General features: G+C 50.5%; 1 pseudogene; it reads right to left on the bottom strand.

Annotated features, from left to right (window-relative positions):
- Nucleotides 1–9,625: 9,625 nt before the first annotated feature.
- Nucleotides 9,626–10,143, bottom strand: part of LOC101351849 (UDP-glucuronosyltransferase 2B33 pseudogene) — a 7,317-nt pseudogene continuing 6,799 nt past the window's right edge.

The following is a 10,143-nucleotide window of genomic DNA, read 5'->3' as shown; positions in this document are numbered from 1 at the left end:
TCCCACACGTTCACTATGATCACAGCAAAGGGAGGAACTTATAATTTTACCATCTAGTATCTGCCTCCCATTGGATTATCACAGTAATAACTTCTACTCTATTTAACCTTAGATACAATATATTAACTATGTGCATATAGAAGCATACATGAAGTCTCTCATTTTTTTCTATGAGAAGGAGTGGTCATAATAATTCTCTTATTGGTCCAGGGGTCAGATTTCCTTTGCCTTATGGGCCGCTGGACACTAGTAAAGTAACAACCAAATATTGCTCCATTGAACTGGTTGGTTCAGGCTGCAAGAGTGCGTCGGTTTGAATGATCTATTTGTACTATGCAAAATCAGACAATAACAAGGATAGTAATTTAGAAGGTGGTGAGAGATGTACCACTGGAAGAAACTGTTACAGCAGACTGAATAGGGATCTCCTTCACAGTTTTGAGAAGCCCAGGTTTGGAATTCCTTTTTAATTACTTTTTTGGCTATGAGACTTTGGTTCTTTGAATGCGGCACTGCCCTGAGATGTAACCCCCGGAGCCCCGGGATTTAGAAGGGTTACAGAAACAGCTCTGCTCCCGGCTGGCTCGGCTTGCGTGCTTATCTGCCTAAACATGCCTGCTATATGCTGTACAGACATTTTCTTAAAGGAAGATAATTACTACAAGAATGAAAAGGAAAGTAGAAAATGACACATAATCTATAAAATAGTTTCGGAGAAGAAATATATTCCTGCTTGGCACAAATAAAGGGACCTTTTTTGGTGCCAGAAGAAAGTCAAGCTTAGTTTTCAGGACTGTGAAAACCTCGAAGTTTTGCCTGGAGGAATTTTCTCCTGCAAGAGAATTTTGAAAGTCTTTACTTTGATCTGCCTTGTTTGATCCATGGAAAACGACACTGGCAATATCTTGGGGTTCAGTGGAGTACCCCTTTAACCTGCCATCACTGTAAGAAAAATGATCAGTTCTGTTTAAACAGAGGCATATTCAGAATAAGACAAGCCTTCAACCGGAGACCTCTCCTGTGTCCTAAACAGCCCCATGTAGTCGATACATTGTCATTCAATTAAACTCAGTAACTCAGCTCATCTTCAGAAGTCCTAGCTGGCAACAGGATAGGCTGGGAGCTTTATACCACGCATGGCAGAACTCTGAGGGACAAGGACGTTTCTAGACGGCCTCCATCCTTCAACCTCAACTGGACCCGTTCATTTGAAAATCTGTTTTACATCTTGAGCTAGCGTGTAAGATGTTATTGGAACAGAGGTTTCTCTGGCTTTAAAAAAAAAAAAAAAAAGTGTTTGAAAGCTGTGGGTAGTCTGTCCACTGCTACAAACGGGCTCTGTTTCCAAATAATGTGCAAGTCAGTTGCTTGGAACTCACAACACATCCCTACCCCCGCCCCCGAAATAATACTAAAGGTTGTAGGTAGGATCCAAAGCTGGTCCATAAATGCCTGCTTTGCTACTCACTGTGTCCCTGAAGGAGTCCCCGGGTGGTGCAAACAGTTAACGCACTGGGCTTCAAACCAAAAGGTTGGAGGTTCAAGTCCACCCAGAGACGCCTCAGAAGAAAGGCCTGGTGATCTGCTTCCGAAAACTCAGCCACTGAAAACCCTATGGAGCACAGTTCTACTCTGATACACATGGGGTCACTATGAGTCAGAGTCCACTCAACGGCAAGTGGTTAGCAGGCCAGCATGAGTAGGTTGCAATACACACCGGTTAAAGAGGAGAGGGGAAGGCCCGCAGGAGGTCTGAATGAAAAGTGCAGGGCTGGATCATTGTTTCTGGAGAGCAGGATAGGAATAGAGAAAAAGCTAAGCTCGAGCTCAGGGAACAGGCAGACGCCTCTGTGTTCAGGAGGGAGATGGCTTGTGGGAGACCCATTTTGACCAGGAACAGGAAAAACAAAAACGAAAGCACCTTGGTGCCCTAGAGCTGTTGAAGCTGAAGAGAAGTAGATACTTTCCATTGCACGCCTAACTTCCGGCTGACTCCTTCTCATCTCCCAGGCCCCAGCTTAAAGGTCCCGTCCCCAAGAGGTTGGCTGTGACCGCCTGGCTTCATACCTCTCCCTTTTCATGTCCCTCATCCCGTTTGTAGTTACTTCTCTAACATCGGCCTGTCTTCCCCAGTAGATTATAAGCCATAGAAAGGTCGGCACTGTCTGGTTTCCCATCTCCCCCTCGGGGTCTAGCACAGAGCTTTACACATAGTAGGTGCTCAATACGTATTTGTGGCATCCCATTAGATAGCTAATCCTAGTCTGTTAATGATTCCAGGTATTGCCTTCCTTGGCCTTATCCCAACCTAGCTTCCTGTTTGGAGACGGGTTGCAGATAACAGGTGCAGGTAAGCTGCGTGGCCTTATCAACTGGGCAAACTTGGCAGGGTCAGCTTTCAGATTCGAGAAGCTGTGGGCGGGAACGTTTGAGCATGAGGTCATAGAGGGAACCTCCTGGACTGGTTTCCATGATCTTAAAGCAGCTTTGTTCTCTCAGTTACTCATTCATTCATTCATGCATTCATTTACTCATGCTTCGCTCATTTAGCAGGTATGCTTTGAACACTAGCTCTATGCCTGGCCCTACATAAAAGCACCTGGTACTTGATACCTCCAAGGTATTTATGAAAGCTGTGGCTTCTGGAGTCAGCCAGTCATGACTTCAAATTCTGGGTCTTCACTGACACTGTGCAGCCTTGGGATGTTTCTCCACCTCCCTAAGCCTCAGTTTCCCCTTTGTGAAAAGAGCTAATAAGGTATATCTTACAGGGCTGTTATATGGCCCAAAGGTGAGAGATATTTCAAACAACCAACCCCTAACCAAACCAAACCAATTGCTTTCTAGTCGATTCAGACTTACGGAGACCCCGTGTGTGTCAGTGCAGAACTGTGCTCCATCGGGTTTTCTATGGCTGTGATTCTTCAGAAGTAGATTGCCAGGACTTTCATCCAAGGTGCCTCTGGGTGAATTCAAACTGCCAACTTTTTCAGTTAGTAGCTGAACACTTAACCGTTTTCACCACCTAGGGACTCCATAACCAATTCCTAATTGGTGCTTAATATACGTCAGTTGCCAGCACCCTCCTACACCCAGCACCCTTGCCATGCCCACTGCAGCTCTAAGTGCTTTTCCCCCACCAGCAGACAGGCCCTGAGACGTTCAAGCGGAGTGTCAGAAGAAAACACATGGAAGGCACAAGTGGCCAGTGAGGGACAAGGGAAACTTGTTCAAGACCCAGTGCCTTGGCATTCCGCTTGGAACAAGCAGAGGTTTTAGTCATTTCAGGCTACGAAAAAAGCTGGCAGCGGTCAGGAGGAGAAGTGTCCCGACAATTCCACACTCCGCAGGGGGACTGCGGCTCATGGAGGGAGGTGGTTGCATTAAAAATCCAGAAAGGGGCCGGCCCCTGTGCAGCAGGCGCTTTTCTAAGACTCAGTGACTGGAGAGAGGCAAGGGGAGTGCCCCTGGCTGTCCCCCGGGTCGCCGTCCTCACCCCCTTTTCAGCCCCTTTCCTGGGATCATCATCACCCCTGGGACCATGTGGGGACAGGCTGGGCCCACATGGACACCAATGGCAGCAGGAAGCAGTGTGGGGGGACAGGCTCTCTGTCCCCCTGACGGGCCTTCTTGGAGGTTCCGCTGGAGACTGAAAACTAACGATCAGGTTTTAGTGCTGTGTCTTGCAGGGACTTGCCACAGCTTCTCCGGTCGCAGGAGACGTGCGCTCTGCGGGGGCCATCAACAACCAAAAAGAACGCTGAAGGGGTGTTAGCCGCCCCCTCCCAGCCAGGCGGGAGGCATTTGGCGAGGCTTCCCTCTCCTCTGACCCTTCTGCTTTTGACATTCAGAGGAGCTGGGCGAAGCCCCGTCATTGGGAGGCAAGTTGCAACCCTAGATTCTCAGGTGCTTTCTAAAATTGCCTTCTCCGATTCTTTCTGGAATTGCACTGGCTTCCAGCACGTGCTGTTCCCTATCATGACCTCGGTCCCCCGTGCTTCGGGCCGCCAGCCTCCCCTCCCACGTGGGTAATGGAGATGCTCGGCAGCAGAGTGGGGAGTAGCGAGGGCAGCAGCTCAGCCCATGCCTGCACTGGCAGAGGCCAGGCACAGATGGCAGCTGTCATCCTGTAGCTGCAGCCGCCAGACCGGAGAGCAGGGCGGAGGGTAGCGGGGCAGACACGGAGCCTCCTGGCCAGTAACAAGGCCAGCTCCAGGGCCCCCAGCCCACTAGGTCCCACCGGGTACCCAGTGGGGTCTCTTCCTGGCCAGCCTCACTCAGCCCAGTGTCCTCGCCCCAGAGTAGGGAGGCCAGTGGGGGACCTAAGAGTGGGCTCGGGGGCAGGGGGTGGGGGGCAGCAGCAAGAGCACTCTCCTGGGAAAGCTCCAAGCGCGCCGGGCTAGCTGTGACATCACCAAGACAGGCCCAGGCTGGGCAGCAGCCCAGGGCGCAGAGCTGGGCCTGTACTCGCCTCAGGCTGGCCCTGCATTGGGGCTTTTCCACTGCGCCCTGGGGCTTCTAGCACAGCAGCCAGCACCTGGGACAGAGGCTCGGGGGGTATTAGACCATGGCCCAGAATAACAGTAGCTACATTTATTGAGCACTTGCTGTGTGCCAGGCCCTCGCAAATGCTTTGCACTTGTCAATCATGTTACAGAGTTGCCACAAGAGCCCTTGAGGCAAACGCCGTGCTTATCTGCACTTTACAGCTGAGGAGACACAGCTGGGAAGGGCAGCGCCTGTACTGGGACGCCCAGGCTGGAGGCCTCGTCTGCTGTGCTGCAGACACAGCCATCTCTGGGTGCTCAGCAAGCTGGCGTGCAGTCGCTGTGGGGGCGACCCAGAGGGTGGGAGGGGTCACAGATACCACACACTCATACACACTGTCACACTCATACACACACACACTCACACACATTCACAGACATACATTCAGACACTCACACACATTCACATACACAAACACACATTTACACACAGATACTCTGATACACACACTCTCACACGTACACACATTCACACATACTCTCTCAAATACATGATCACATACACACATATTGTCACACACAATCTTGCACACACATTCACATGGACTGTTATACACACTCACACATACACCCTCATACACACATTCACACATTCACACTCACTCTTACACACACTGTCACACACGTTCACACAGTTATAGGCATTCACACATTCACACACACACATACACACTCACACACATTCCCACACACACATTCACACACATTCACATATTTATAGGCATTCACACTCACACACACACTCACACACACTCACACACATACATGCAAACACATTCCCACATTCCCATACACACACACTCACACACACGTTCACACGTATTCACATATTTATAGGCATTCACACTCACACACATACACACACACACTCACATGCATATACACAAACACGTTCACACACATACATTCCCACATTCCCACACACACATTCACGCACACTCACACGCATTCACACTTTATAGGCATTCACACTCACACACACACACACTCACAGGCATATACACACATTCACACACATACATTCACACACATTCACGTGCATTCACACACTTACAGGCATTCGCACATTCACACTCATACACATACGTATTCCCACATGCTCTCACACTCACATACACTCACACATACCCACACACTTTTGCACACACACATTCGCATGTACTCTCATGCACATTCACACACACTCACACACACACATTCACACTCCGTCTCATACTCTCTCATGCACATTCACACACACATAGGCATTCACACATTCACACTCACACAAGCACACATTCACACACTCACACTCAAACGCACAGTCACATACTCACATATACTGTCACACTCACACACACTCATACTCACACACTGACACATACACACATACACTCACAGACCCTCATACACACACATACTTACACTCACAAACACTCGTACACACTCACACATTACATGCTAACCCACATTCATACACACATACTCATCTCACACAAACACACACACACACACTCACTCACACTCCCTAACGTGGTCCCATCATGCCAATAAGACAAATGAACACATAGCTACACAGAGGTGTCTGGGTTGGGCTTGAGGGTGAGAAGATCCAGCAAAGATGGTCTCTCCTCGAGGTGAACACCCCTCTTCCTACAATGCCCTCCATTAACTCCCTTTGCTTGGCTAACCCTCCTACTCTGCTCAGGTTTCTCCTCCTCCAGGAAGCCTCCCCTGATTGCTTGCTCTCTAGCGCCCTGGGTGTCCACACCATGGCCCTCAGCTCATTGCATTGTGTTGGTCCGTGTAAGTCCCTGCCTCCTTCACTGGGAGGTCCGGGCATGCTGGCACTGTGTCTGAATCATCTCCACGGCCCCATCTCCTGGCACTGGCCCAGGAAGGCTGGAAAGGGTTGGGGAGGTTTGCTGAATGGCATCAAGGTGTTGGGGGTAGGGGGGTGAACAAAGCCATGACCAGGGAGAAGACAAGGCTTTCAGTGGTGACAGGTGCTGGGTTTGGCTGGAGCTGAGGGTCCCTACAGGAGCAAGCTGCAGGTGGCCTGGGAGAGGTGGCTTGTCCCCTCCATGGTCCTCACAGCCAGGAATGCTGTGGCTGTGGGAACTTTGGGGAGAGTGCAACGGCCTCGCCCACATTTCTTCAGATAATCCCGGGCCCAGAGGCCCCAGGCGGCTCTCCTCTGCAGAGTCACCCGTGTGTGTTTGTTTTACCACCTCAGGCTGAGCTGCCCATGTGACCCCGGAATGTGGCCCTGGCCGCCCCGGGGTGTCTGCAGGGCAAGGCCAGGGCCCATGTGCAGCTGGAGAACAAACACCAACCCATGCTGTGGTCAGAGCCGAGCTGTTTGCTTTCATTCCGCGTTTCTTGCTCCTGAGGCTTTGACAAACAAAATGCACTGCGCTGGCTTGGAGAACTGCTGACTGGGGAGGGAGCAGAGGCTCCTTAGCTAAGAGCCCTTTGAATGCTGGTGAATTCCGGAGGTACTCTGAGTCCCCCCAGCCTTGGAGGTGGTGGCAACCATGTGGGGATGAAGGCAGTGCCTCCTTTCTGCATGTGGCAGGTCCTGAGAGCTGTTGGAGCAATGACCCCACCCGGGCAAACGAAAGGAGAGGTCCTCAGAGGGTGCCCGCCAGGCAGCCGAGGAAGCGCTCCCCCTCGACAGTGGGGGTGCAGAGAAGCTGGTTTCCTCCTGGCTGTCCCAAAGGTCCCCAGAGAATATCCATTCTGTATCCCAAATTGCTGATGGCAGGAGGCTGGCTGATGGAGGACAGAGCAGGGAGGCTGGTAGCCAGTTGCCAATCTTGTCATTGGTGGTATTGTTAGCTGCCCCGCCAAGCCAGTCCCTGACTCATGGCAACCCCACGCACAGTGTATCAAAACACTGACTGGTCATGCACCATCCCCATGATAGGCTGCAGATTGGACTGTTGTGATTCAAGGGTTTTCATTGGCTGGTTTTCAGAAGTAGATCACCATGCTTTTCTTCCTAGTCCATCTTAGTCTGGAAGCTCCGCTGAAACCTGTGCAGCATCATAGCAGCACGCAAAGCAGAGTGCAGAAAATTGGGCAGAGACAGGGAGGTGGGGAAGAGAGCAAAAGTTCAAGAGAAGGGAACCAAGGCAAGAAATCAAGTTAGTCATGAGGAGGAGGAGCTGAAGATGGGCTTGGGTTGAGTGCTTGGAGAAAGGGGCCTGGTCAGAAACTTCAGAGGGGACAGAGGGATCCCCCAAGGAGGCATCAGCCGCACTGGGAGAGGCGCTTCTGCCTGGATCTGGAGCTGGAGGCTAAATAACTTTGGTGGGCAGAACAATGCCCCCCGCCAAAGATGTCCATGTCTTCATCCCTGGAACTTGTGAATATGTATGCTACCTTACTTGATAAAGGGACTTGCAGATGTTATTAGGTTAAAGCCCTTAAGATGGAGAGATGACCCTGGATTATCCAGGTGGGCCAAGTCTAATCACATGGGTCCTTAAAATCAGATAGCCTTTCCCGGCTGTGGGCAGAGGGAGATGTGAGTATGGAAGATGGGTCAGGGAGATGCTGGCTGTAAAGATGGGGGAGAGGGGGCCATGAGCCAAGCAATGTGGGCGGTCTCTAGAAGCTAGAACAGGCAAGGAAAAGGATCCTCCCTAAAGCTCTTGAAGAAACACTGCTCTGCCGACACCTTGATTTTAGCGAAGTGAGTCCCATGTTGGACTTCTGACCTACCAAAACAAAACCACACCCGTTGCCATCAAGTCAAGTCCAATTCATAGCAACCCTATAGGACAGAGTAGAACTGCCCCATAGGGTTTCCAAGGAGTGGCTGGTGGATTCAAGCTGACGACCTTTCAGTTAGCAGCCGAGCTCTTAACCACCGTGCCACCAGGACTCCTCTGACCTACAGAGCTCTAAGATAATAAATTTGTGTTCTTTTAAGCCAGCACATGTGTGGTAGTTTGTCACAGCAGCTATGGAAAACTAATACAATGACCAAGAACAAAGGAACCTCTTCAACTCTACCTTCTTCTCTCTGCCCACACTCACGCCCTCGCCAGTTGTATCAGCTATCAGAAGCTGTCAGCTTCATCTCCCAGTGTCTCTGTACCACTCTCTCACTCCATCCCTACCACCTGCTCCTCCTTGCCTCTTCTCCCAACCTTCATCCTCACCTCCTACCTGGATCACCTGCCTGAAGTTATTCCCCCTTTAGTCTTGTCTCCTAGATGCTGGAGTTACCTTCCAAAAATTCAGTTTAGTTCAGAAAACTTCCTACTTAAAAGCTGGTTTGGGCTTACCATCGTCTAAGGAAGTATGTCCACATGCCTCAGCTTGGCATCCAAGGCTCCCCATGGGTGCCTTCTTAGCCTTCCTCTCCACTACATCCCTTCTTGCCATGTGCCAGCCAAACACGTCTCCACGCTGGTTCTCTATAAATGCCCTTCCCTTCCCCACCTCCCACCTTTGCCCGTGTTGCTTCCCTTGCCTTGAATACTCTCCTCGGTCTAAAGATTCTCAGATGGTACCACCTCTTCCAAGACACCCTGCTAGGCAGTAAGGTCTCCCTCCTCTAAGATCACTTACTTACTGCCTGACTTGGCTTATTCTGTGGTGAGAAGACCCCCTTGTAACTTCATTTCTCTACTCATCTTATCTCCCCTGGTCCGTGCTCACCCCTCCAGGGCAGACACAGTCTTGCTCATCCTGACTGAACATATGTATGTTTCTTTGAGAACATGTGTGGAGGTGGTAAGCTTGGGTCACCCATGGAAAGAGGCAGGATGATGGGGACAGCAGAGACCTTTGGAAAATAATCACAGTGGCCACTTTCCAGAGCACTTGACAGTCTCCTAATCATGTACAAGCACATTGGAGCCTCCAATAACCAGTTTTACCAAGAATCTTTAAATCCAACTGCTGATGTTTACTAAGCACTTGGACCTTAACGCAAATCCCTGGAGGTAGGATGGTGCCAAAACGTTTCCTCCCGCTCAGCGAAAGAGACGCAAAAATGAAGTAGAAAAAGTAAAGGAAGTTGTAGTTCTCACATATCTCAACTGGTGGAACTATTTCACATGAATTATACTATTAACTGCTCATCACCAGGCTCGGAGACAGTTATAATTCTCCTTCCGGTTGCGGATGATGAAAGTGTGGCTTAGAGGAGAAGGGATGTATTCAAGGTCTTCTGGCCAGAAAACAGCAGAGTTGGGACCAGAGCTGGGGTCTGATTCTACAGCCTGGACTTTTCCCACACTTCCAATGGAGGAATGCTTCTTGCATGTTGTCCCAAGGTGACAGGTCCCACTCTGAGCCATACAGATTTAAGGGACATTCTCCCCTGCTGCCACAAATAGCCTCGCTTATATGCATCCCCATTCTGTGTGCCTGGGCTGAGAAGTGTCTCCATCACCCTAATCTTAAACTGCAAAGCCATATATGCCTGTTAGAGTGGTAGGAAGGAAGGAAACGAAGGAAGGGAGGGAGGGAGGAGAGGGAGGGAGAAAGGGAAGGGAGGGAAGGAGGGAGGGAGGGAGGGAGGGAAGGAAGGCAGGAAGGAAGGAAGGAAGGCAAGAAAGCAGGCAGGCAGGTAGGCAGGAAGGAAGGAAGGCAGGCA

This window comes from Trichechus manatus, unplaced genomic scaffold (assembly GCF_000243295.1).
Source record: "Trichechus manatus latirostris isolate Lorelei unplaced genomic scaffold, TriManLat1.0 scaffold00031, whole genome shotgun sequence".
NCBI lineage: Eukaryota > Metazoa > Chordata > Mammalia > Sirenia > Trichechidae > Trichechus > Trichechus manatus.
This window is presented reverse-complemented; position numbering and strand designations above follow the sequence as displayed.